This window comes from Scyliorhinus torazame, chromosome 1 (assembly GCF_047496885.1).
Source record: "Scyliorhinus torazame isolate Kashiwa2021f chromosome 1, sScyTor2.1, whole genome shotgun sequence".
Classification (NCBI taxonomy): domain Eukaryota; kingdom Metazoa; phylum Chordata; class Chondrichthyes; order Carcharhiniformes; family Scyliorhinidae; genus Scyliorhinus; species Scyliorhinus torazame.
Genome location: NC_092707.1, coordinates 5372830 through 5395146, shown reverse-complemented (window position 1 = coordinate 5395146; position 22317 = coordinate 5372830). Strand labels below are relative to the sequence as shown.

At 46.4% G+C, this 22317-nt stretch overlaps 1 protein-coding gene and 1 pseudogene across 8 annotated transcripts in view; one reads left to right on the top strand and one right to left on the bottom strand.

Moving 5' to 3' along the window:
• pitpnm2 (phosphatidylinositol transfer protein, membrane-associated 2) overlaps positions 1–22317 on the bottom strand; it is a 764809-nt gene that overhangs the window by 391487 nt on the left and 351005 nt on the right. The window lies entirely within an intron of this gene.
• LOC140428577 (heme oxygenase 2 pseudogene) lies at positions 7870–9649 on the top strand (annotated as a pseudogene).

Here is a 22317-nt window from a genome sequence, read left to right as displayed (position 1 = left end):
GTTCTTCTACCATAGTCTCCCCTTCGTCCCTCATTTCCCTATATATATCTGACACCTTACCATCCCCCACCCATGTCTTTGAGAGCACTCTGTCCTGCACCTCTTGTGTCGGAAGCTGCGGGAATTCCCTCACCTGTTGCCTCGCAAAAGCCCTCAGTTGCATATACCTGAATGCATTCCCTTGGGGCAACCCATATTTCTCGGTCAGCGCTCCCAGACTCGCGAACTTCCCATCCACAAACAGATCTTTCAGTTGCGTTATTCCTGCTCTTTGCCACATTCCATATCCCCCATCCATTCCCCCCGGGGCAAACCTATGGTTGTTTCTTATCGGGGACCCCCCCAAGGCTCCAGTCTTTCCCCTATGCCGTCTCCACTGTCCCCAAATCTTCAGTGTAGCCACCACCACCGGGCTTGTGGTGTAGTTCCTCGGTGAGAACGGCAATGGGGCTGTCACCATAGCCTGTAGGCTAGTCCCCCTACAGGACGCCCTCTCTAATCTCTTCCACGCCGCTCCCTCCTCCTCTTCCATCCACTTACTCACCATTGAAATATTAGCGGCCCAATAATACTCACTTAGGCTCGGTAGTGCCAGCCCCCCCCCCCTATCCCTGCTACGCTGTAAGAATCCCTTCCTCACTCTCGGGGTCTTCCCGGCCCACACAAAACCCATGATGATCTTTTCAATCCTTTTTAAAAAAGCCTTCGTGATCACCACCGGGAGGCACTGAAACACAAAGAGGAATCTCGGGAGGACCACCATCTTAACCGCCTGCACCCTCCCTGCCAGTGACAGGGATACCATATCCCATCTCTTGAAATCCTCCTCCATTTGTTCCACCAACCGCGTTAAATTTAACCTATGCAATGTGCCCCAATTCTTGGCTATCTGGATCCCCAGGTAACGAAAGTCCCTTGTTACCTTCCTCAACGGTAGGTCCTCTATTTCTCTACTCTGCTCCCCTGGATGCACCACAAACAACTCACTTTTCGCCATGTTCAATTTATACCCTGAAAAATCCCCAAACTCTCCAAGTATCCGCATTATTTCTGGCATCCCCTCCGCCGGGTCTGCCACGTATAGTAGCAAATCGTCCGCATACAAAGATACCCGGTGTTCTTCTCCTCCTCTAAGTAGTCCCCTCCACTTCTTGGAACCCCTCAACGCTATCGCCAGGGGCTCAATCGCCAGTGCAAACAATAATGGGGACAGAGGGCATCCCTGCCTTGTCCCTCTATGGAGCCGAAAATATGCCGATCCCCGTCCATTCGTGACCACGCTCGCCATCGGGGCCCTATACAACAGCTGCACCCATCTAACATACCCCTCTCCAAAACCAAATCTCCTCAACACCTCCCACAAATAATCCCACTCCACTCTATCAAATGCTTTCTCGGCATCCATCGCCACTACTATCTCCGTTTCCCCCTCTGGTGGGGCCATCATCATTACCCCTAACAGCCTCCGTATATTCGTGTTCAGCTATCTCCCCTTCACAAACCCAGTTTGGTCCTCGTGGACCACCCCCGGGACACATTCCTCTATTCTCATTGCCATTACCTTGGCCAGGATCTTGGCATCTACATTTAGGAGGGAAATAGGTCTATAGGACCCGCATTGTAGCGGGTCCTTTTCCTTCTTTAAGAGAAGCGATATCGTTGCTTCAGACATAGTCGGGGGCAGTTGTCCCCTTTCCTTTGCCTCATTAAAGGTCCTCGTCAATACCGGGGCGAGCAAGTCCACATATTTTCTATAGAATTCAACTAGGAATCCATCCGGTCCCGGGGCCTTTCCCGCCTGCATGCTCCTAATTCCTTTCACCACTTCTTCTACCTCGATCTGTGCTCCCAGTCCCACCCTTTCCTGCTCTTCCACCTTGGGAAATTCCAGCCGATCCAAGAAGCCCATCATTCTCTCCCTCCCATCCGGCCGGGGGGTTGAGCTTCATATAATTTTTTATAAAATGTCTTGAACACTCCATTCACTCTCTCCGCTCCCCGCTCCATCTCTCCTTCCTCATCCCTCACTCCCCCTATTTCCCTCGCTGCTCCCCTTTTCCTCAATTGGTGTGCCAGCAACCTGCTCGCCTTCTCCCCATATTCGTACTGTACACCCTGTGCCTTCCTCCATTGTGCCTCTGCAGTGCCCGTAGTCAGCAAGTCAAATTCTACATGTAGCCTTTGCCTTTCCCTGTACAGTCCCTCCTCCGGTGCTTCCGCATATTGTCTGTCCACCCTCAAAAGTTCTTGCAGCAACCGCTCCCGTTCCTTACTCTCCTGCTTCCCTTTATGTGCCCTTATTGATATCAGCTCCCCTCTAACCACCGCCTTCAACGCCTCCCAGACCACTCCCACCTGGACCTCCCCATTATCATTGAGTTCCAAGTACTTTTCAATGCACCCCCTCACCCTTAGACACACCCCCTCATCTGCCATTAGTCCCATGTCCATTCTCCAGGGTGGGCGCCCTCCTGTTTCCTCCCCTATCTCCAAGTCTACCCAGTGTGGAGCGTGATCCGAAATGGCTATAGCCGTATACTCCGTTCCCCTCACCTTCGGGATCAACGCCCTTCCCAGCACAAAAAAGTCTATTCGCGAGTAGACTTTATGGACATAGGAGAAAAACGAGAACTCCTTACTCCTAGGTCTGCTAAATCTCCATGGGTCTACACCTCCCATCTGCTCCATAAAATCTTTAAGTACCTTGGCTGCTGCCGGCCTCCTTCCAGTCCTGGACTTTGACCTATCCAGCCCTGGTTCCAACACCGTATTAAAATCTCCCCCCATTATCAGCTTTCCCATCTCTAGGTCCGGAATGCGTCCTAGCATCCGCCTCATAAAATTGGCATCATCCCAGTTTGGGGCATATACGTTTACCAAAACCACCGTCTCCCCCTGTAGTTTGCCACTCACCATCACGTATCTGCCCCCGTTATCCGCCACTATAGTCTTTGCCTCGAACATTACCCGCTTCCCCACTAATATAGCCACCCCCCTGTTTTTGGCATCTAGCCCCGAATGGAACACCTGCCCCACCCATCCTTTGCGTAGCCTAACCTGGTCTATCAGTTTCAGGTGCGTTTCCTGTAACATAACCACATCTGCCTTAAGTTTCTTAAGGTGTGCGAGTACCCGTGCCCTCTTTATCGGCCCGTTCAGCCCTCTCACGTTCCACGTGATCAGCCGGGTTGGGGGGCTTCCTACCCCCCCCCCCCCCCCTTGTCGATTAGCCATCCCCTTTTTCCAGCTCCTCACCCGGTTCCCCCGCAGCTGTATCTCCCCCAGGTGGTGCCCCCCCGCCCATCCCCTCCCATACCAGCTCCCCCCTCTCCCCAGCAGCAGCAACCCAGTAATTCCCCCCTCCCACTCCCCCAGCTAGATCCCCCGCTAGCGTAATTACTCCCCCCATGTTGCTCCCAGAAGTCAGCAAACTCTGGCCGACCTCGGCTTCCCCCCGTGACCTCGGCTCGCACCGTGCGACGCCCCCTCCTTCCTGCTTCTCTATTCCCGCCATGATTATCATAGCGCGGGAACCAAGCCCGCGCTTCTCCCTTGGCCCCGCTCCCAATGGCCAACGCCCCATCTCCTCCACCTCCCCTCCTCCCCCCATCACCACCTGTGGAAGAGAGAAAAGTTACCACATCGCAGGATTAGTACATAAAACTCCTCTTTCCCCCTTTTTAACCCCCCTCTTCGCCCCCCACATTCGCCCCCACTTTGTTCAAACGTTCTTTTTAATAACCCGCTCATTCCAGTTTTTCTTCCACAATAAAAGTCCACGCTTCATCCGCCGTCTCAAAGTAGTGGTGCCTCCCTCGATATGTGACCCACAGTCTTGCCGGTTGCAGCATTCCAAATTTAATCTTCTTTTTATGAAGCACCGCCTTGGCCCGATTAAAGCTCGCCCTCCTTCTCGCCACCTCCGCACTCCAGTCTTGATAAACGCGGATCACCGCGTTCTCCCATTTACTGCTCCGAGTTTTCTTTGCCCATCTAAGGACCATTTCTCTATCCTTAAAATGGAGGAATCTCACCACTATGGCTCTGGGAATTTCTCCTGCTCTCGGTCCTCGCACCATCACTCGGTATGCTCCCTCCACCTCCAACGGACCCGCCGGGGCCTCCGCTCCCATTAACGAGTGCAGCATCGTGCTCACACATGCCCCGACGTCCGCTCCCTCCGCACCTTCAGGAAGACCAAGAATCCTCAGGTTGTTCCTCCTTGCGTTGTTCTCCAGTGCCTCCAACCTTTCCACACATCGTTTCTGATGTGTCTCATGCGTCTCCGTCTTCACCACCAGGCCCTGTATGTCGTCCTCATTCTCGGCTGCCTTTGCCTTCACGACCCGAAGCTCCCGCTCCTGGGTCTTTTGTTCCTCCTTTAGCCCTTCGCCTGTAGTATCGGGGCCAACAGCTCTTTCTTCATTTCCTTTTTGAGCTCTTCCACACAGCATTTCAAGAACTCTTGTTGTTCAGGGCCCCATGTTAAACTGCCACCTTCCGACGCCATCTTGGTTTTTGCTTGCCTTCCTTGCCGCTGTTCTAAAGGATCCACTGCAATCCGGCCACTTTCTCCTCCTTTTTTCATCCGTATCCAGGGGGGATTCCCTTCTGGTTTACCGCACAGTGTTTTTAGCCGTCAAAATTGCCGTTGGGGCTCCTATCAAGAGCCCAAAAGTCCGTTTCACCGGGAGCTGCCGAAACGTGCGACTCAGCTGGTCATCGCCGCACCCGGAAGTCACATAGTAATATATTTGACCACAGGAAAATAAAATGGAAAACCTAAAAATTGCTCAGAGGAATTGCCAAGCTCTCAAGACATTTAAAATTCCAGGCCCTTTAAATTTTAGAAAAGAAAACAGCCTGCTGTGACTGTTTTCAATTTAACTTGTCAGTTGACATCAGCCTGAGGGTTAGTGCTACATGACTGATTCCACAAGGTATCATTATCATTGTGGGGGTGGGGGATGGGTGGCTTTAAGTTCACAGTTTCACTGACAGCTCCAAATGGTTATAGAGCCTATGATATAGGGCTATGAATACAAATGTTTGTTTTCATAAAGGATAAAGTACCTTGTTTGTTTTCATTAGGGATTGAGTACTTGAAGGAAGTTAAATGTATTGAATGGTTTTTTTTATTGATTTGAGGTGTTTTTTTTAAAGACAGTGAAGTCTGAAATAGGCACTGAGAACTTTATTTTGTTCCACCACAACCCTGCAGGCCTGTGTTCATGGCGAATACTGGGCGAGTTGGCATGGAGGGTGCAATGGCAAAGGTAGGTGGATGGTGCTCCTTGGGTTATGAGTTGGCATAGGGACTATAAAGATCCATGGAGTACGAGTAGAACATAGGTTGGCATGGAACGTAAAAGGGCCATGGAGGTAGGTGGGGGGCATTAGATGGCATCAGTTGGCATGGATGGGGCAGGGGTAGTGTGCGGGAACTGGAACTGAAGGGATGCAAGGGTTGGAAGACAGTTTTTTGTTTTATTTTTATTGTAACCGGATGAAGTCCCAGAGCATCGAGACAGGTCTTTTCAGTAGCCTATCACATAACTTGCCATCCACTGTGGCTGCCGTTTAACTTTGTGAGGTAGGTGGGAACGATCTGATAGCGTTGCGCACCCCCCCCCCAAATCAATGAAGATCTGGGGAACTTTCTCCTGAGTGTTGTATTTGCGGAGTCATGAATTTCCCCAACTCTGCGCTCCAATTTCAAAAGCAACAATTCGGCCCATTGTCTCGCTCCTGAAACCACAAGCACAAGGCTTCCCGGAATCTATTTGAGACGATACAATTTCCATTATTCCAGGTGGTTTTCTTTAGATGTATATTTTTAAGTATAATGTTCACTACCCAATTATCCTTACCAGCTTGACATGACCACCACATCCCTGAAAACTAAAACATTAGCCCCCCCCCCCGACATCAAAAGGTAGCCCTCAAGAAAATCTCAAGAAGAGCGCTCTAAAAAAGTTATTTTCATCCCTGGATCTCTACGATCCAGAAGAACAAGGGGAGCAGGTGCATGGAACACCAACATCTCCCAAGTTCTCCAGAATTCTTACCTGTGTTAGGTCAAAATCCACAACCTCATCCAACAACCTCGTGGGAGGATCTTCAACACTTAGACTGCAGCGGTTCAAGGATGCAACCCACAACCACCTTCACAAGCAATTATGGATAGCAATAAATGACAGCTTTGTCAATGACCTCCATAAGCTGAGAAATAATGGAAAATAGCTTTGAGCCCCATCCCCATCTATTAAAATCAGTTTGAAATACTGATCTAATATAAATCCACAGATGAATGCTCTTTATTCCTACCTTAGTAATCTCTGGGTAGTCAAGATGACCTTGGAAACCCCTGAAACACTTATAGAAAGACTTTAATCCTATCTAAAGAACAATAAATTCTCAATAGGACTTTCTGCCAGCTCTCTCCTAACTTGTGACTTCCAGAATCCCTGAAGTCACATGATATATATGACTGTTCTGTGGTTCCCTCTAGTGGTAAGAAGCATTATTATTAACCTGTTAACTCTTTACATCCCAGTCAATATACATACCATTACATCATCTAGTTAATAAATCATCATCTAAAATAAATTTGAAGTTGGTGCACAAATACGGGGAGGCAGTGGTGTAATGGTATTGTCACTGGATGAGCAATCCAGAGACCCAGGGTAATGCTCTGGGGACCTGGGTTCGAATTCGACCAGGGCAGATGGTGGAATTGGAATTAAATAGAAATCTGGAATTAAACGTCTAATGGTGACCATGGAAACATTGGCGAATGCTGTAAAAACCCATCTGGTTCACTGTCATCCTTATCTGGTCCAGTCTATATATGAGTCCAGACCCACAGCAATGTGGTTCACTCTGAAATACCCTCAGGGATGGGCAATAAATGCTGGTCCGGCCAGCAACGCCCACATCCCACGCACGAATAATAAAAGAAAATGGGTGATTTTCCGAGCTTATTGCTCAATTGCCACTCCGGGAAACAAAAATAGCTTGGTTTAAATTGTGCCTTCCAAGTCCTTGGGAATTGCTAAAGCGCTTTTTGAAGTGCTTTCATTGACGGTTTGTGGGCAAATGTGGCAGCTGCTTTGCGCAAAGCACGATCCCACAGAGGGTGATGAAATAAATGACCAAATATAACTTATATGGATCAGGAAATCTTGAAAAGGGTAGAAAAGTGAAGACTGTTCAGTGACTTGAAAGATAATGATGTGGAGATGCCGGCGTTAGACTGGGGTGAGCACAGAAAGAAGTCTTACAACACCAGGTTAAAGTCCAACAGGTTTGTTTCAAATCACTAGCTTTCGGAGCACAGCTCCTTCCTCAGGTGAACCACCTGACCTGTGATTCACCTGAGGAAGGAGCAGTGCTCCGAAAGCTAGTGATTCAAAACAAATCTGTTGGACTTTAACCTGGTGTTGTAAGAATTCTTACTTGAAAGATAATGAAAGAGTTTGGATTAAGCAGATGTAGAGAAAATGCTTCCACTTGTGGGCAGCACCAGAACGAGAGGTAATAAATTTTAGACAATCACTAATAATTTCGCTGGGATTACAGGAACATTGTCTTTACAAAGGGAATGAATAATTGTGGAACTTGCTTTCAATGAGGAGTAGTTGAGGTGAAAAGCATAGAGGCATAAGAGAAGTGGAAGCCAGATAAACACGAGGAAAAAGAAGCAAATTATATTTTGACGGGGTTAGATAAAAGTGGGAGGCGGCTTAAACACCAACATCGATTTGTTAGGCTCAATGACCAGTTTCTGTGCTGTAAATTCTATTAAGGTGCGTTCTGGCCAATATTCTTCAACCATCAGTATTGCAACAATGTCATAGCAGAGCCGGCGGGTACCCGGATGTTGAGGCTCTATGCTGACTTTCTCTCTCCCCTTGAGCATCAATCTCAGCCCTGCGTCTGACTGGTGGATATGGTCGGTCCGAGTCACAGCTATCAACAGTGAAAACCCCTGGAGATGCCGCCCACGAAAAGCGAAGAGAGCGATGGGCCGCCCAGCCAGGTGGAGGACATGGAAATGGACGGAGAAGCCGTTAGCAGTAGCACGGACCTCTCCGAGATCTTGAAGGAAGGAACAAAGGAGTCTCACGATCAAGCAGAGAACACTCAATTTGTGAAGGAGTTCCTGAAAGGCAAGATTCGCCGAGAACTGTTTGAGTTGGGCACGGTCGTCCTCTACTTCACCTATTCTGCCCTGGAGGAGGAAATGGATAAAAATGCAGAACATCCTAGCTTTGCTCCCCTTTACTTCCCGCTTGAGCTACATCGCAAGGATGCTCTAGCCAAGGACCTGGACTACTTCTATGGGGAAGATTGGCAGGACCAGATCAAATGTTCAGAGGCCACAACAAGATATGTAGAGCGGATCCATCACATCGGGGAGCATGAACCTGAACTGCTAGAAGCACATGCCTATACACGTTACATGGGTGATCTGTCAGGGGGACAGGTGTTGAAGAAAGTGGCACAAAGAGCCTTGCATTTGCCAAGCACTGGTGAGGGTGTGTGGTTCTACACATTTGACAACATTTACAACCCTGCTCGCTTCAAGCAATTGTACCGATCACGGTTGAACACTTTGGAGACAAGCAAGGAGACCAGGGAGAGGATTGTTGAGGAGGCCAACCGAGCCTTTCGCTTCAACATGGAGGTTTTTGAGGAATTGGATAAGTTTGGAAAAACGCTGGGGGAAGTGGTGCAGGCCTCTGGAGTCCCGCTCCATGATGGGAAAGGAGATGCCCGGAAGTGCCCATTCTATGTTGCAGAAGGCAATGGTGAAACGGGATGCCCGTTACACTCTGTGATGGCCATCGTGCAGAGCTGTCCGTTTCAGTTTGTCCTAGCTGCTCTTCTGGCGCTCACTGCTGGCTGGTATCTGCTGTGAGGATTACAGCCATAAATAAGACTGTCCAACCCAAGTGATGCAAACCTCTCCCCAATGTAACACCCCAACCCTCACCTCCTTACCCAAAGAAGTAGTTGATCTGTGAGAATGGAGACTGAACACCTATTTCAACTCTCCTCTCCTTTTGCAGTATTTGGCCTTGGACGTGGGCCCATAAAAGCTCGCTAAGTATTGTGTTTAATTAGTGTTCAGCTATGCACCACTTGATAACTAATGCCACTCTCTGAGCAAGGTGTAAATATAATTGGTTTGGCATGCAGAATCCCACCTGTGATTGCCTCCTTGAATTGTATACAGTGTTCTCATTGTCACTGCTAGCAGCTGTTTTTGGAGAAACTAAGATTTTCCCATTCATTTTGAAGGAACACAACTGGTTAATGTAATTGATCAGAGAACCTGAGACAGACACATCCCAATATGTACCTCACAGACAGGAACATGTATCTAACCATACTGACCTCACTGTGAGATGGAGAATTATTGGTAAATTCTGGTTCAACACTTGCCTCCCTGTGGATCCAGGCCTAGATACCCGGATTCATTTCCTTGGTGTTGCTTGGTTGGGATGCAATTATATGCAACATCTGTGTGAACTTCCACTTTCTTTAATCAGTGATTGGACCTGAATAATCTCAGTAAGTTTGCTCTTTATTCACTGTATTTATGCATTTGATTATTAAATGTTCTATCAAGTTAAAAAAAAAAGTATTGCAACAATGTTCCTGGTTGTTAATGTCATTGTTGATTGTGGGATGCTGCTGTGTGCAAATAGAGTTATGTGGTCCCTTACATCCACCCGTCAGAGCAGACAGGAACTCGGTTTCAATGTCTGATCTAAAAACTGCACCTCCAACTGTGCAACACTGAAGTATCAGCTGTACTTTCATTCAAGTCTCTGGGGCTAAACTTGCATTTAGATTACATTTTACCCAACTTCAGGATACCTCAAAATGATTTACAACCAAATAAAGTACTTGTGAAGAAGTACAGTTCACTTTTTCAGCATAGATTTTTGCTGTAGAAAGCACAGCAGTCAATTTGAGCACAGCGAGGGTCTATAAACAGTAATGAGATAATAAGCAGATAATCTGTGTGAAGCAGGTACCAACATTTTCAATTTCAGATTTTCATCATTTGTCCTTGATGTTCAAAACCATGAATGGACTTGAGCATTACCTGGCCGTCCCCTGCATTGACAAGAGGTAAAACCCACTAAATACAGGATGTAAATAGTGTACACCAGTTCTCTGCAGTATAAACTCGCAGGTTGAGACTGGTGCACCTCATTAATCTACAAATTATGTTCTACAAATGGCCCCAGGAATTAAGAAGTGCTAATTTGGCAACATCTTACAAATTCTGAGTGCAGAATGCACAGTTTTCTCCATTTGTGATATCCGCATTATTGAATCTGTTCAGTTAATGAGTTACTTTTTAAAAGATCTTTCAGCGCACCCACGCCTGCCACAGGACGATTTTTATTGAAACCATCTACCGTAGTGGGATTCGAGCCAAGGACCCCAGAGCACTGCCCTAGATTTATGGATTACCAGTTCAGTGACCTTGACCACACTCTGTAAAACACCAGCTCCTTGCTTGTTCATTATTCTTTCATGGGGTGTGGGCGTCGCTGGCAAGGTCAGCATTTGTTGCCCTGAACTAAGGCAGGTAAGAGTCAACCACATTGCTGTGGGTCTGGAGTCACATGTGGGCCAGACCGGGTAAGGACGGCAGATTTCCTTCCCTAAAGGACATTAGTGAATCAGATGGGTTTTTTCGACAATCGACAATGATCGCCATTCATCTTTTAATTCCAGATTTTTATTTAAATTCAAATTTCTAATGATGACCATGAAACCATTGTCGATTGTCGTAAAAACCCATCGGGTTCACTAATGTCCTTTAGGGAAGGAAATCTGCTGTCCTTACCTGGTCTGGCCTACATGTGACTCCAGACCCACAGCAATGTGGTTGACTCTGAAACGTCCTCAGGGATGGGTAATAAATGCTGGCACAGTCAGCGACACACACAGCCCATGCATGAATAAAAAAAACCTGAAACTGCTAATAAAATGACGGGCATGTGAAATCATTAGCAGAATCCTTTGCAGAAATCATGCCAAATCTGAGGTACTATTCAATGCCTCACTGGAAATGCTGTATATGAACACTCGCGCTGTAAACAAATGCATTTGGTGCTAGATGGAAAACAATTCTTCTAATTATTAAGTACCACTAGGCATCAATATATGTAATATTAATACAAATATGTATGTATAAATATTATAATCATCAGCTAAAATTTGAAACACTTTTGGTCTCACAATATTCCTCTGTCCACATTTATTATGGGAACTGCCACTGTGAACGTCCCAGTGTACAACAAACTGCCCTCATTAAAGGACAAACAATGTCATTACTGGTAGCAAGGTGCAATGATTGTTACACCAGTTTTGATTTATTTGTTCATGGGATGTGGGTGTTGCTGGCAAAGCCAGCATTTATCGGCCAATCCTAAACGCCCTGGACAAGGTAGTGGTGAGCTACCTCTTGAACCACTGCCATTCATGTGGTGTTGCTGAATGAACCATTGAATGGCTGTCACCAAGGCCCTGTGTATTAATGTACAGATCTTGCAGTTCCACGCACTATAAGATTGACCTTATTGCAACTTTGTAAATAGGGCTTGAGCTATTTTCTCAGGTTTGATGCTGAAATAGGGCACCAAAGTCATCCTGCGGGATATTGATAACCCTGATAAGATCATTTCATGCTGTTTCACACACAAACCCAAGAATGGGCCAAAGGCCATCACTTTTTGACTTGAAAAGTGCTGAGACTACCCGGGAAGGGGAAGGGATCTCAAGAGTTTGAGCAAAAGGCGAAGTTAGCTGTTTCACACTGCGACTTTGCAGTAGCAACACAAATAGTATTCACCACTAACAGGATGCTGCCGTCAAGCCACATGAATGAGTCTGTAGTACATATACTTTACTGCTGATGCCAGGCATATGGGTTGTACGTCCCAACGACTGGCAGACCGTATCAAACAGCACGTCACTTCTGCTATTCATAATATGCAAAGTACAGACCATGCCCAACCAGCCCATGCTGGCAAAACTCCAAACACTGTGTCCAACTGCAGGCTCACAGTGTGGTGCATTTGGATGTACTGGAAGCTACATATATTAATACATCGGGCCCTGTTCTTTGCAGAAGAAAGAATATCTACACACATTGTGCCAACTTCAGGGAGGCACTGTAGCACAGTGGTTAGCATTGTTGCTTCACAGTGCCAATGTCACAGGTTCGATTCCCGGCTTGGGTCATTGTCTGTGGAGTCTGCATGTTCTCCCTGTGTCTGCGTGGGTTTCCTCCGGGTGCTCCGGTTTCTTCCCACAAGTCCGAAAGATGTGCTTGTTAGGTGAATTGGACATTTTGAATTCTCCCTCAGTGTACCCGAACAGGCGCTGGAATGTGGCGACCAGGGGATTTTCACAGTAACTTCATTGCAATGTTAATATAAGCCTACTTGTGACAATAAAGATTATTATTATTATTATTATTATTATTAAGTGACAGTTGTCTGCTGGTTCATTCCTCAGAGTAATGCCTTAACCAATCAGAGGCAATCTGCCTGGTTCAAATTTCAAACATTAACTGTTGCACTGTCCATGGCTGCACCTCTACCTCATTAAAGGACAAACAATGTCATTACTGGTAGCAAGGTGCAATGATTGTTACACCAGTTTTGATTTATTTGTTCATGGGATGTGGGTGTTGCTGGCAAAGCCAGCATTTATCGACCAATCCTAAACGCCCTGGACAAGGTAGTGGTGAGCTATCTCTTGAACCACTGCCATTCATGTGGTGTTGCTGTGATTGTAAACCAATCAGCACTCTCTTTCAAACAGTTTAAAGTTACCGATTTCCCTGGCAATGGTATTCTTGAGATTGTCCTGATGCAAGACAGAACAAGACAAAACGCTTTGACAAAATGTATTTTTTTCAGCAATGCTCAAGCTCTGTCCTATCAAACGACTATAAATGTGAACACATGAATTTATAACTAAAGTATAAAATAACAACTGCATGTGTGACTTTAAAATGGGGACTGAATTCCAGAAGTGCACCCTGATTCAATTATCCCCAACCTTTAACCAGTTTCACTCGAAAACCACACTTACATCTTCACTCCTATTCAGTGGCGCAGGTGAACCTTTTTCCAATGAAAATCACATTCTAGAATTGTTGTTACACAAAAAAATATAAATTTAGACTTTGTTGCTGCCACAATGGATTACCCGCGGGTTAGAACAGAGGCAAGTCTGTGGATAAGTAATCCAGTCATCATTCTTTGTATTCCTTTAATAAACACACAATTAATTTACAATCAACCTGCCCACCGAGGGTCACTCTTTTTTAAAATAAATTTTGAGTACCCAATTCATTTTTTCAATTAATGGGCAATTTTAGTGTGGCCAATCCACCTAACCTGCACATCTTTGGGTTGTGGGGGCGAAACACATGCAGAATGTGCAAACTGGACAGTGACCCAGAGCTGGGTCCGAACCATAGACCTCGGCGCCGTGAGACAACAGTGCTAACCACTGTGCCACCATGCTGCTCCTGTGGATTACTCTTAACTGTCAAAAAAACCTCAATTGCAGCAAATTGCTACAAAAACCACATGGACTACAACAGTTGAAGAGTGCCCAACACCCACACCTTCTCAAGGCAACTACACATGACAAATAAATCACAGCCTGGTTTACCCACCACGCTCACATCCAGAGAATTAATTCCACAAAAAATGTTACAAGATAGAGATTCCTGCTGGAAATTGATAATGTTCAGCACTAAATGTGACTCCTCAGATACTGGCAGTCCATGTCCATATGCAGGAAGACCTGGACAACATTTAGGCTAGGGCTGATAAGTGGCAAGCAAGATTTGTGCCACACAAGTGCCAACAAGAGAGAATCTAACCATCCACCCTTGACTTTTGATGGCATTACCATTGCTGAACCGGCCACTATCAACATCTTGGGGACCAGAAACTGAACCAGCCATGTAAATACTGTGGCTACAAGAGCAGTTAAAAAGCTGGAAATGCTGTGGCAAGTAACTCACCTCCTGTCTCCTTAATGCCTGTCCCTCACCTACAAGGCACAAGTCAGGAGTATGGTGATATACTCTCCAATTGCCTGATGAGTGCAGCTCCAATAACACTCAATCAGCTCGGGTGGGGGGGGGGGGGAATTGTGGGGAGAGGAATTCCAAGGGAAAGGCAAGACAATTAGAATGAGAGAACTAGAGGGGACAAAGAGCAATAAGCAAAAGTAACCGCAGCGGCGAGCACATCCAGCGGACACAGTGACCCCCCACTCCAGCAAGGATCAGTGCCAGGAAACATCCGAGGCGAGGAGAGCAAGGCCGCACAGCGGTAACGGCCGACCATCGGGGGCTCCAAAACAGGGGCTCCTCATAACTGTACATTAGCCCCCTCCCAGGGGCACACAGTCAGCCATCAGCCCCACACAACAATGGGCTCACCTCGGGCCCCTGTCTGCCCTAGCTGGCACCCAGCTGTCTTTTTGTTTCCTGTATTTTCTGTATCCTTTTTCGACTTTCTTTTTGGGCTAAATAAACACACCTTGTAATATAGGTTTTACATGTCTATGTGTATAATAATTGAAAATACTGTTGGTGTTGCAATTTCTGATACAAGTATTGGTTTTGTCTTGTTCTGTAACTGTTTATATAAAATGTGAAAAATCCAATAAAAATACTTTAAAAATAAAACACTCAATAAGCTAACAGCATCCAGGAAAAACCAGCTCGCTTGATTGGCACCCCATTTCCCACCTTCAACATCCACTCTCTCCATTACCAACCCGCAGTGTCAGCAGTGTTTTCCATCTACAAGGTTGCAATATTCACCAAAGGCTCCTTCAACAGCACCTTCCAACCCACGACCTCTACCACCTAGAAGAACAGGGGCAGCAGATGCTAGTGAAGGCGGGATCAGGCTACTGAACTTGATGATCAGCCATGATCATAATGATAGGCGGAACAGGCTCGAAGGGCCGAATGGCCTCCTTCTTCTTCTATTTTCGATGTATATTTCATGAAAGTTTCTATGGAGGGGCTGTGGGCAGCACGGTAGCACAGTGTTACGGGAAGTAAGAGATTTGATCAAAACATTTAAGAACCTGTGGGGTATTGACAGGGTGAATATGGATGGAGATATTGCCTCTTGCCTCATTAGGGTTTGCTGAATTAAGGCAGAAATGAGGAGAATGCTTTTCTCCCGGGGGTTCAGTCTCTAGAACTCTCTTCCTCGAGAGGCAGTGGAAGCAGAATGCCAATTCCATATAAATCAAGATAAACAACTGCCATTGACATCACAGAGTGCAAATTATAATTACAGAAAATACAATGCAGAAGAGGCCCTTTGGCTCATCGAGTCGGCACCAACGCGTGAAAAACACCGGACCTGCCCACCTAATCCCATTCGCCAGCACCTGGCCCTTAGCCTTGAAATGAAATGAAAATTGCTTATTGTCACGAGTAGGCTTCAAATGAAGTGACTGTGAAAAGCCCCTAGTCGCCACATTCCGGCGCCTGGTCGGGGAGGCTGGTACGGGAATGGAACCGTGCTGCTGGCCTACCTTGGTCTGCTTTAAAAGCCAGCTCTTTAGCCCTGTGCTAAACCAGCCCCTCCCTGTGCTAAACCAGCCCCTGAATGTTATGATGTGCCAAATGCTCATCCAGATACTTTTTAAAAGATCTGAGGCAACCTGCCTATACCACCCTCTGGCCCCTCGAGCCTGCTCTGCCATTCAGTCAGATCACTGCTGATCTAATTGTAACCTCAACCCCACATTCCTCCTACTCCCGATAACCTTTCACCCCCATGTTAAGCAAGAATCTATCCAGCTCGCTGTTAAAAGTATCCAAAGATCCTGCTTCCACTGCCTCTCGAGGAAGAGAGTTCTAGAGACTGAACCCCCGGGAGAAAAACATTCTCCTCATTTCTGCCTTAATTCAGCAAACCCTAATGAGGCAAGAGGCAATATCTCCATCCATATTCACCCTGTCAATACCCCACAGGTTCTTAAATGTTTTGATCAAATCTCTTACTTCCCGTAACAGCCTCCCCGAACAGGCGCTGGAATGTGGCGACTAGGGGCTTTTCACAGTAATTTCATTGAAGCCTACTTGTGACAATAAGCGATTTTCATTTTTTCATTACTTACCTCTCACTCTTCTTAGCTCTAGTGATACAAACCTAGCCCCTCCACAGAAACCTACACAGAAACTTAAAGAGGCCATTTGGCCCTTCCAGCCTGCTCTGCCATTCATTATCATGGCTGATCATCAAGTTCAGTACCCGGATATGAAATTTTTCTGTAATTGTGTGTGGGGATGGGGACATAGAACATTACAGCGCAGTACAGGCCCTTCGGCCCTCGATGTTGTGCCGACCTGTGAAACCACTCTAAAGCCCATCTACACTATTCCCTTATCGTCTATATGTCTATCCAATGACCATTTGAATGTCCTTAGTGTTGGCGAGTTCACTACTGTTGCAGGCAGGGCATTCCACGCCCTTACTACTCTCTGAGTAAAGAACCTACCTCTGACATCTGTCCTATATCTATCTCCCCTCAATTTAAAGCTATGTCCCCTCGTGCTAGACATCACCATCCGAGGAAAAAGGCTCTCACTGTCCACCCTATTTAATCCTCTGATCATCTTGTATGCCTCAATTAAGTCACCTCTTAACCTTCTTCTCTCTAACGAAAACAGCCTGAAGTCCATCAACCTTTCCTCATAAGATCGTCCCTCCATACCAGGCAACATTCTGGTAAGAGTGGCTTCACTGAATCTTCCGTCACCAGAAAATATGTAAAGCTAGGTTGAAACCTACCTAAAATAAAATTTTTACATTGTACTTCAAAAGCAGATTTTCATATTTCTATGTATTTATTATATGTTAACTTTAATAATTCTAATTGAATGTTGCTAAGCTGCATTATTGGTGCTGGCATCTGGGGTCTTGTACATTTCACACTGGAAACTAGTCTGGAAACGGCTGGGGTTACGTACTGCCCACGTTTGTTTCTGTGCTGCTCATGGGTCATTTCATCCACTTTACCAAGACATATACTACACCGAATGGCCTTAGGTTGATACTTGGTATATGTGCATTTATAGTGACACTATCTTCATGCAGAAGCATTTGGCAAATAGCCTCAAACTGCACGGCATAATTGTGTGAATTGCACTAAATCACACCATCTAAAACTTGCAAATAATGGCATCATGATAAATAACAAAAACAGAGCAGATTAGACAAGGTTCCTTTTCACATTAAAAACGGGCAACATCAACAGATAATTTTTAATTCTCCAATAAAATACATCCTTTAATACTGTGAAGAAAAGTAGTCAGCTCTTGTGTCCAAACTGACAATCACATTCCGTATCATCAGTAATCAGGCTTCCAAACATTACTAAACCTCAGCATTATGTCTGCAGATTTTGACATGCAGATTGATATCACAGTAATTGACAGCTTGAATTCATTACTCCCAGCTGGAAAAACAGCATGATACAGCAAGTACAATCACCAAATACTCCTCTTACAATATTTAATTAAAACATTCAAACTAGGGATTTAAAGAAGTCTGCTATCAAAGCTTTGAGCACTAAGAATCCCTCAGTACTGTCTGATGCTCGCACTCATTATATTAAGAGTCTTTGTATAAATTAAAACAATCATATTTGATGAGGCCATTGGTAACTCTGTCTGTGTCATGATGTTCATCCAATCTGCTCAATTAGGGGAGGCGGTGGTGTAGTGGTATTGTCAATGGACCAATAACCCAGAATAATGCTCTGGGACCCAGGTTCAAATCCCGCCACTGCTAATGGGAAAACTAAATCTGGAATTAAAAGTCTAATGGTGACCATCGCCGATTGTCATAAAATCCCATCTGGTTCACTAATGCCCTTTAGGAAAGGAAATCTGCCATCCACACGTGGCCTGGCCTACATGTGACTCCAGACCCACACCAATTAGGATGGGCACACCCTGCAATGCACAAACCCATGAACATCTCAATCAAGGTAAACAACTGCCAAAGACATCTTGAAAAACTGCCCACAGAGTGCAAATTATAGTCTAATAGAACACAGGAGGTCATTTAGCTGTCACTCCAGTATTATAATGCAGAAGGAGGTATCATAATGCAGAGGGAGGCCGTTCAGCCCATTGAGTCTGCAGATTACTACCTGAATGGTTGTAAATTGGGAGAGGGGAGTGTGCAGCGGGACCTGGGTGTCCTTGTGCACCAGTCGCTGAAGGTAAGCATGCAGGTGCAGCAGGCGGTAAAGAAGGCTAATGGTATGTTGGTCTTCATTGCGAGAGGTTTCGAGTATAGAAGCAGGGAAGTGTTGCTGCAATTGTACAGGGCCTTGGTGAGGCCACACCTGGAGTATTGTGGGCAGTTTTGGTCTCCTTCTCTGAGGAAGGATGTTCTTGCTCTCGAGGGAGTGCAGCAGACTGATTCCAGGGATGGCGGGACTGTCATATGAGGAGAGATTGACTAGGTTGGGATTGGTCTCGCTGGAATTCAGAGAGGGTAGATGAAGGGAAGATGTTACCAATGGTGGTCACAGCCTGAGGATTCAGGGTAAACCATTTCGGACAGAGATAAGGAGACATTTCTTCACACAAAGAGTGGTGAGCCTGTGGAATTCATTACCACAGGAAGTAGTTGATGCTAAAACTTTGAATATATTCAAGAGGCGGCTGGATATAGCACTTGGGGAGAATGGGATCAAAGGCTATGGCGAGAAAGCAGGATTAGGCTATTGAGTTCTATCTCCAGCTCCTCCAAGACTGAGTTAGGGAACTGGAGCTGGAGTTGGAAGAACTTCGGATCATTCGGGAGGCAGAAGGGGTCATAGATAGCAGCTTCAGGGAATTAGTTACACCAAAGATTGGAGATAGGTGGGTAACTGTAAGAGGGACTGGGAAAAAGCAGTCAGTGCAGGGATCCCCTGCGGTCGTTCCCCTGAGAAACAAGTATACCGCTTTGGATACTTGTGGGGGGGGGGACTTACCAGGGGTAAGCCATGGGGTACGGGCCTCTGGCACGGAGTCTGTCCCTGTTGCTCAGAAGGGAAGGGGGGAGAGGAGCAGAGCATTAGTAATTGGGGACTCTATAGTCAGGGGCACAGATAGGAGATTTTGTGGGAGCGTGAGAGACTCGCGTTTGGTATGTTGCCTCCCAGGTGCAAGGGTACGTGATGTCTCGGATCGTGTTTTCCGGGTCCTTAGGGGGGAGGGGGAGCAGCCCCAAGTCGTGGTCCACATTGGCACTAACGACATAGGTAGGAAAGGGGACAAGGATGTCAGGCAGGCTTTCAGGGAGCTAGGATGGAAGCTCAGAACTAGAACAAACAGAGTTGTTATCTCTGGGTTGTTGCCCGTGCCACGTGATAGTGAGATGAGGAATAGGGAGAGAGAGCATTTAAACACGTGGCTACAGGGATGGTGCAGGCGGGAGGGATTCAGATTTTTGGATAACTGGGGCTCTTTCTGGGGAAGGTGGGACCTCTACAGACAGGATGGTCTACATCTGAACCTGAGGGGCACAAATATCCTGGGGGGAGATTTGTTAGTGCTCTTTGGGGGGGTTTAAACTAATGCAGCAGGGGCATGGGAACCTGGATTGTAGTTTTAGGGTAAGGGAGAATGAGAGTATAGAGGTCAGGAGCACAGATTTGACGTCGCAGGAGGGGGCCAGTGTTCAGGTAGGTGGTTTGAAGTGTGTCTACTTCAATGCCAGGAGTATACGAAACAAGGTAGGGGAACTGGCAGCATGGGTTGGTACCTGGGACATCGATGTTGTGGCCATTTCGGAGACATGGATAGAGCAGGGACAGGAATGGATGTTGCAGGTTCTGGGGATTAGGTGTTTTAGTAAGCTCAGAGAAGGAGGCAAAAGAGGGGGAGGTGTGGCGCTGCTAGTCAAGAGCAGTATTACGGTGGCAGAGAGGATGCTAGATGGGGACTCTTCTTCCGAGGTAGTATGGGCTGAAGTTAGAAACAGGAAAGGAGAGGTCACCCTGTTGGGAGTTTTTTATAGGCCTCCAAATAGTTCTAGGGATGTAGAGGAAAGGATGGCGAAGATGATTCTGGATATGAGCGAAAGTAACAGGGTAGTTATTATGGGAGACTTTAACTTTCCAAATATTGACTGGAAAAGATATAGTTCGAGTACAATAGATGGGTCGTTTTTTGTACAGTGTGTGCAGGAGGGTTTCCTGAAACAATATGTTGACAGGCCAACAAGAGGCGAGGCCACGTTGGATTTGGTTTTGGGTAATGAACCAGGCCAGGTGTTGGATTTGGAGGTAGGAGAGCACTTTGGGGACAGTGACCACAATTCGGTGACGTTTACGTTAATGATGGAAAGGGATAAGTATACACCGCAGGGCAAGAGTTATAGCTGGGGGAAGGGCAATTATGATGCCATTAGACGTGACTTGGGGGGGATAAGGTGGAGAAGTAGGCTGCAAGTGTTGGGCACACTGGATAAGTGGGGCTTGTTCAAGGATCAGCTACTGCGTGTTCTTGATAAGTATGTACCGGTCAGACAGGGAGGAAGGCGTCGAGCGAGGGAACCGTGGTTTACCAAGGAAGTGGAATCTCTTGTTAAGAGGAAGAAGGAGGCCTATGTGAAGATGAAGTGTGAAGTTTCGGTTGGGGCGATGGATAGTTACAAGGTAGCGAGGAAGGATCTAAAGAGAGAGCTAAGACGAGCAAGGAGGGGACATGAGAAGTCTTTGGCAGGAAGGATCAAGGAAAACCCAAAAGCTTTCTATAGGTATGTCAGGAATAAGCGAATGACTAGGGAAAGAGTAGGACCAGTCAAGGACAGGGATAGGAAATTGTGTGTGGAGTCTGAAGAGATAGGCGAGATACTAAATGAATATTTTTCGTCAGTATTCACTCAGGAAAAAGATAATGTTGTGGAGGAGAATGCTGAGCCCCAGGCTAATAGAATAGATGGCATTGAGGTACGTAGGGAAGAGGTGTTGGCAATTCTGGACAGGCTGAAAATAGATAAGTCCCCGGGACCTGATGGGATTTATCCTAGGATTCTCTGGGAGGCCAGGGAAGAGATTGCTGACCTTTGGCTTTGATTTTTATGTCATCATTGGCTACAGGAATAGTGCCAAAGGACTGGAGGACAGCAAATGTGGTCCCTTTGTTCAAAAAGGGGAGCAGAGACAACCCCGGCAACTATAGACCGGTGAGCCTCACGTCTGTAGTAGGTAAAGTCTTGGAGGGGATTATAAGAGACAAGATTTATAATCATCTAGATAGGAATAATATGATCAGGGATAGTCAGCATGGCTTTGTGAAGGGTAGGTCATGCCTCACAAACCTTATTGAGTTCTTTGAGAAGGTGACTGAACAGGTAGACGAGGGTAGAGCAGTTGATGTGGTGTATATGGATTTCAGCAAAGCGTTTGATAAGGTTCCCCACGGTAGGCTATTGCAACAAATACGGAGGCTGGGGATTGAGGGTGATTTAGAGATGTGGATCAGAAATTGGCTAGCTGAAAGAAGACAGAGGGTGGTGGTTGATGGGATATGTTCAGAATGGAGTACAGTCACAAGTGGAGTACCACAAGGATCTGTTCTGGGGCCGTTGCTGTTTGTCATTTTTATCAATGACCTAGAGGAAGGCGCAGAAGGGTGGGTGAGTAAATTTATAGACGACACTAAAGTCGGTGGTGTTGTCGATAGTGTGGAAGGATGTAGCAGGTTACAGAGGGATATAGATAAGCTGCAGAGCTGGGCTGAGAGGTGGCAAATGGAGTTTAATGTAGAGAAGTGTGAGGTGATTCACTTTGGAAGGAATAACAGGAATGCGGAATATTTGGCTAATGGTAAAGTTCTTGAAAGTGTGGATGAGCAGAGGGATATAGGTGTCCATGTACATAGATCCCTGAAAGTTGCCACCCAGGTTGATAGGGTTGTGAAGAAGGCCTATGGAGTGTTGGCCTTTATTGGTAGAGGGATTGAGTTCCGGAGTCGGGAGGTCATGTTGCAGCTGTACAGAACTCTGGTACGGCCACATTTGGAGTATTGCGTACAGTTCTGGTCACCGCATTATAGGAAGGACGTGGAGGCTTTGGAGCGGGTGCAGAGGAGATTTACCAGGATGTTGCCTGGTATGGAGGGAAAATCTTATGAGGAAAGGCTGATGGACTTGAGGTTGTTTTCGTTGGAGAGAAGAAGGTTAAGAGGAGACTTAATAGAGGCATACAAAATGATCAGGGGGT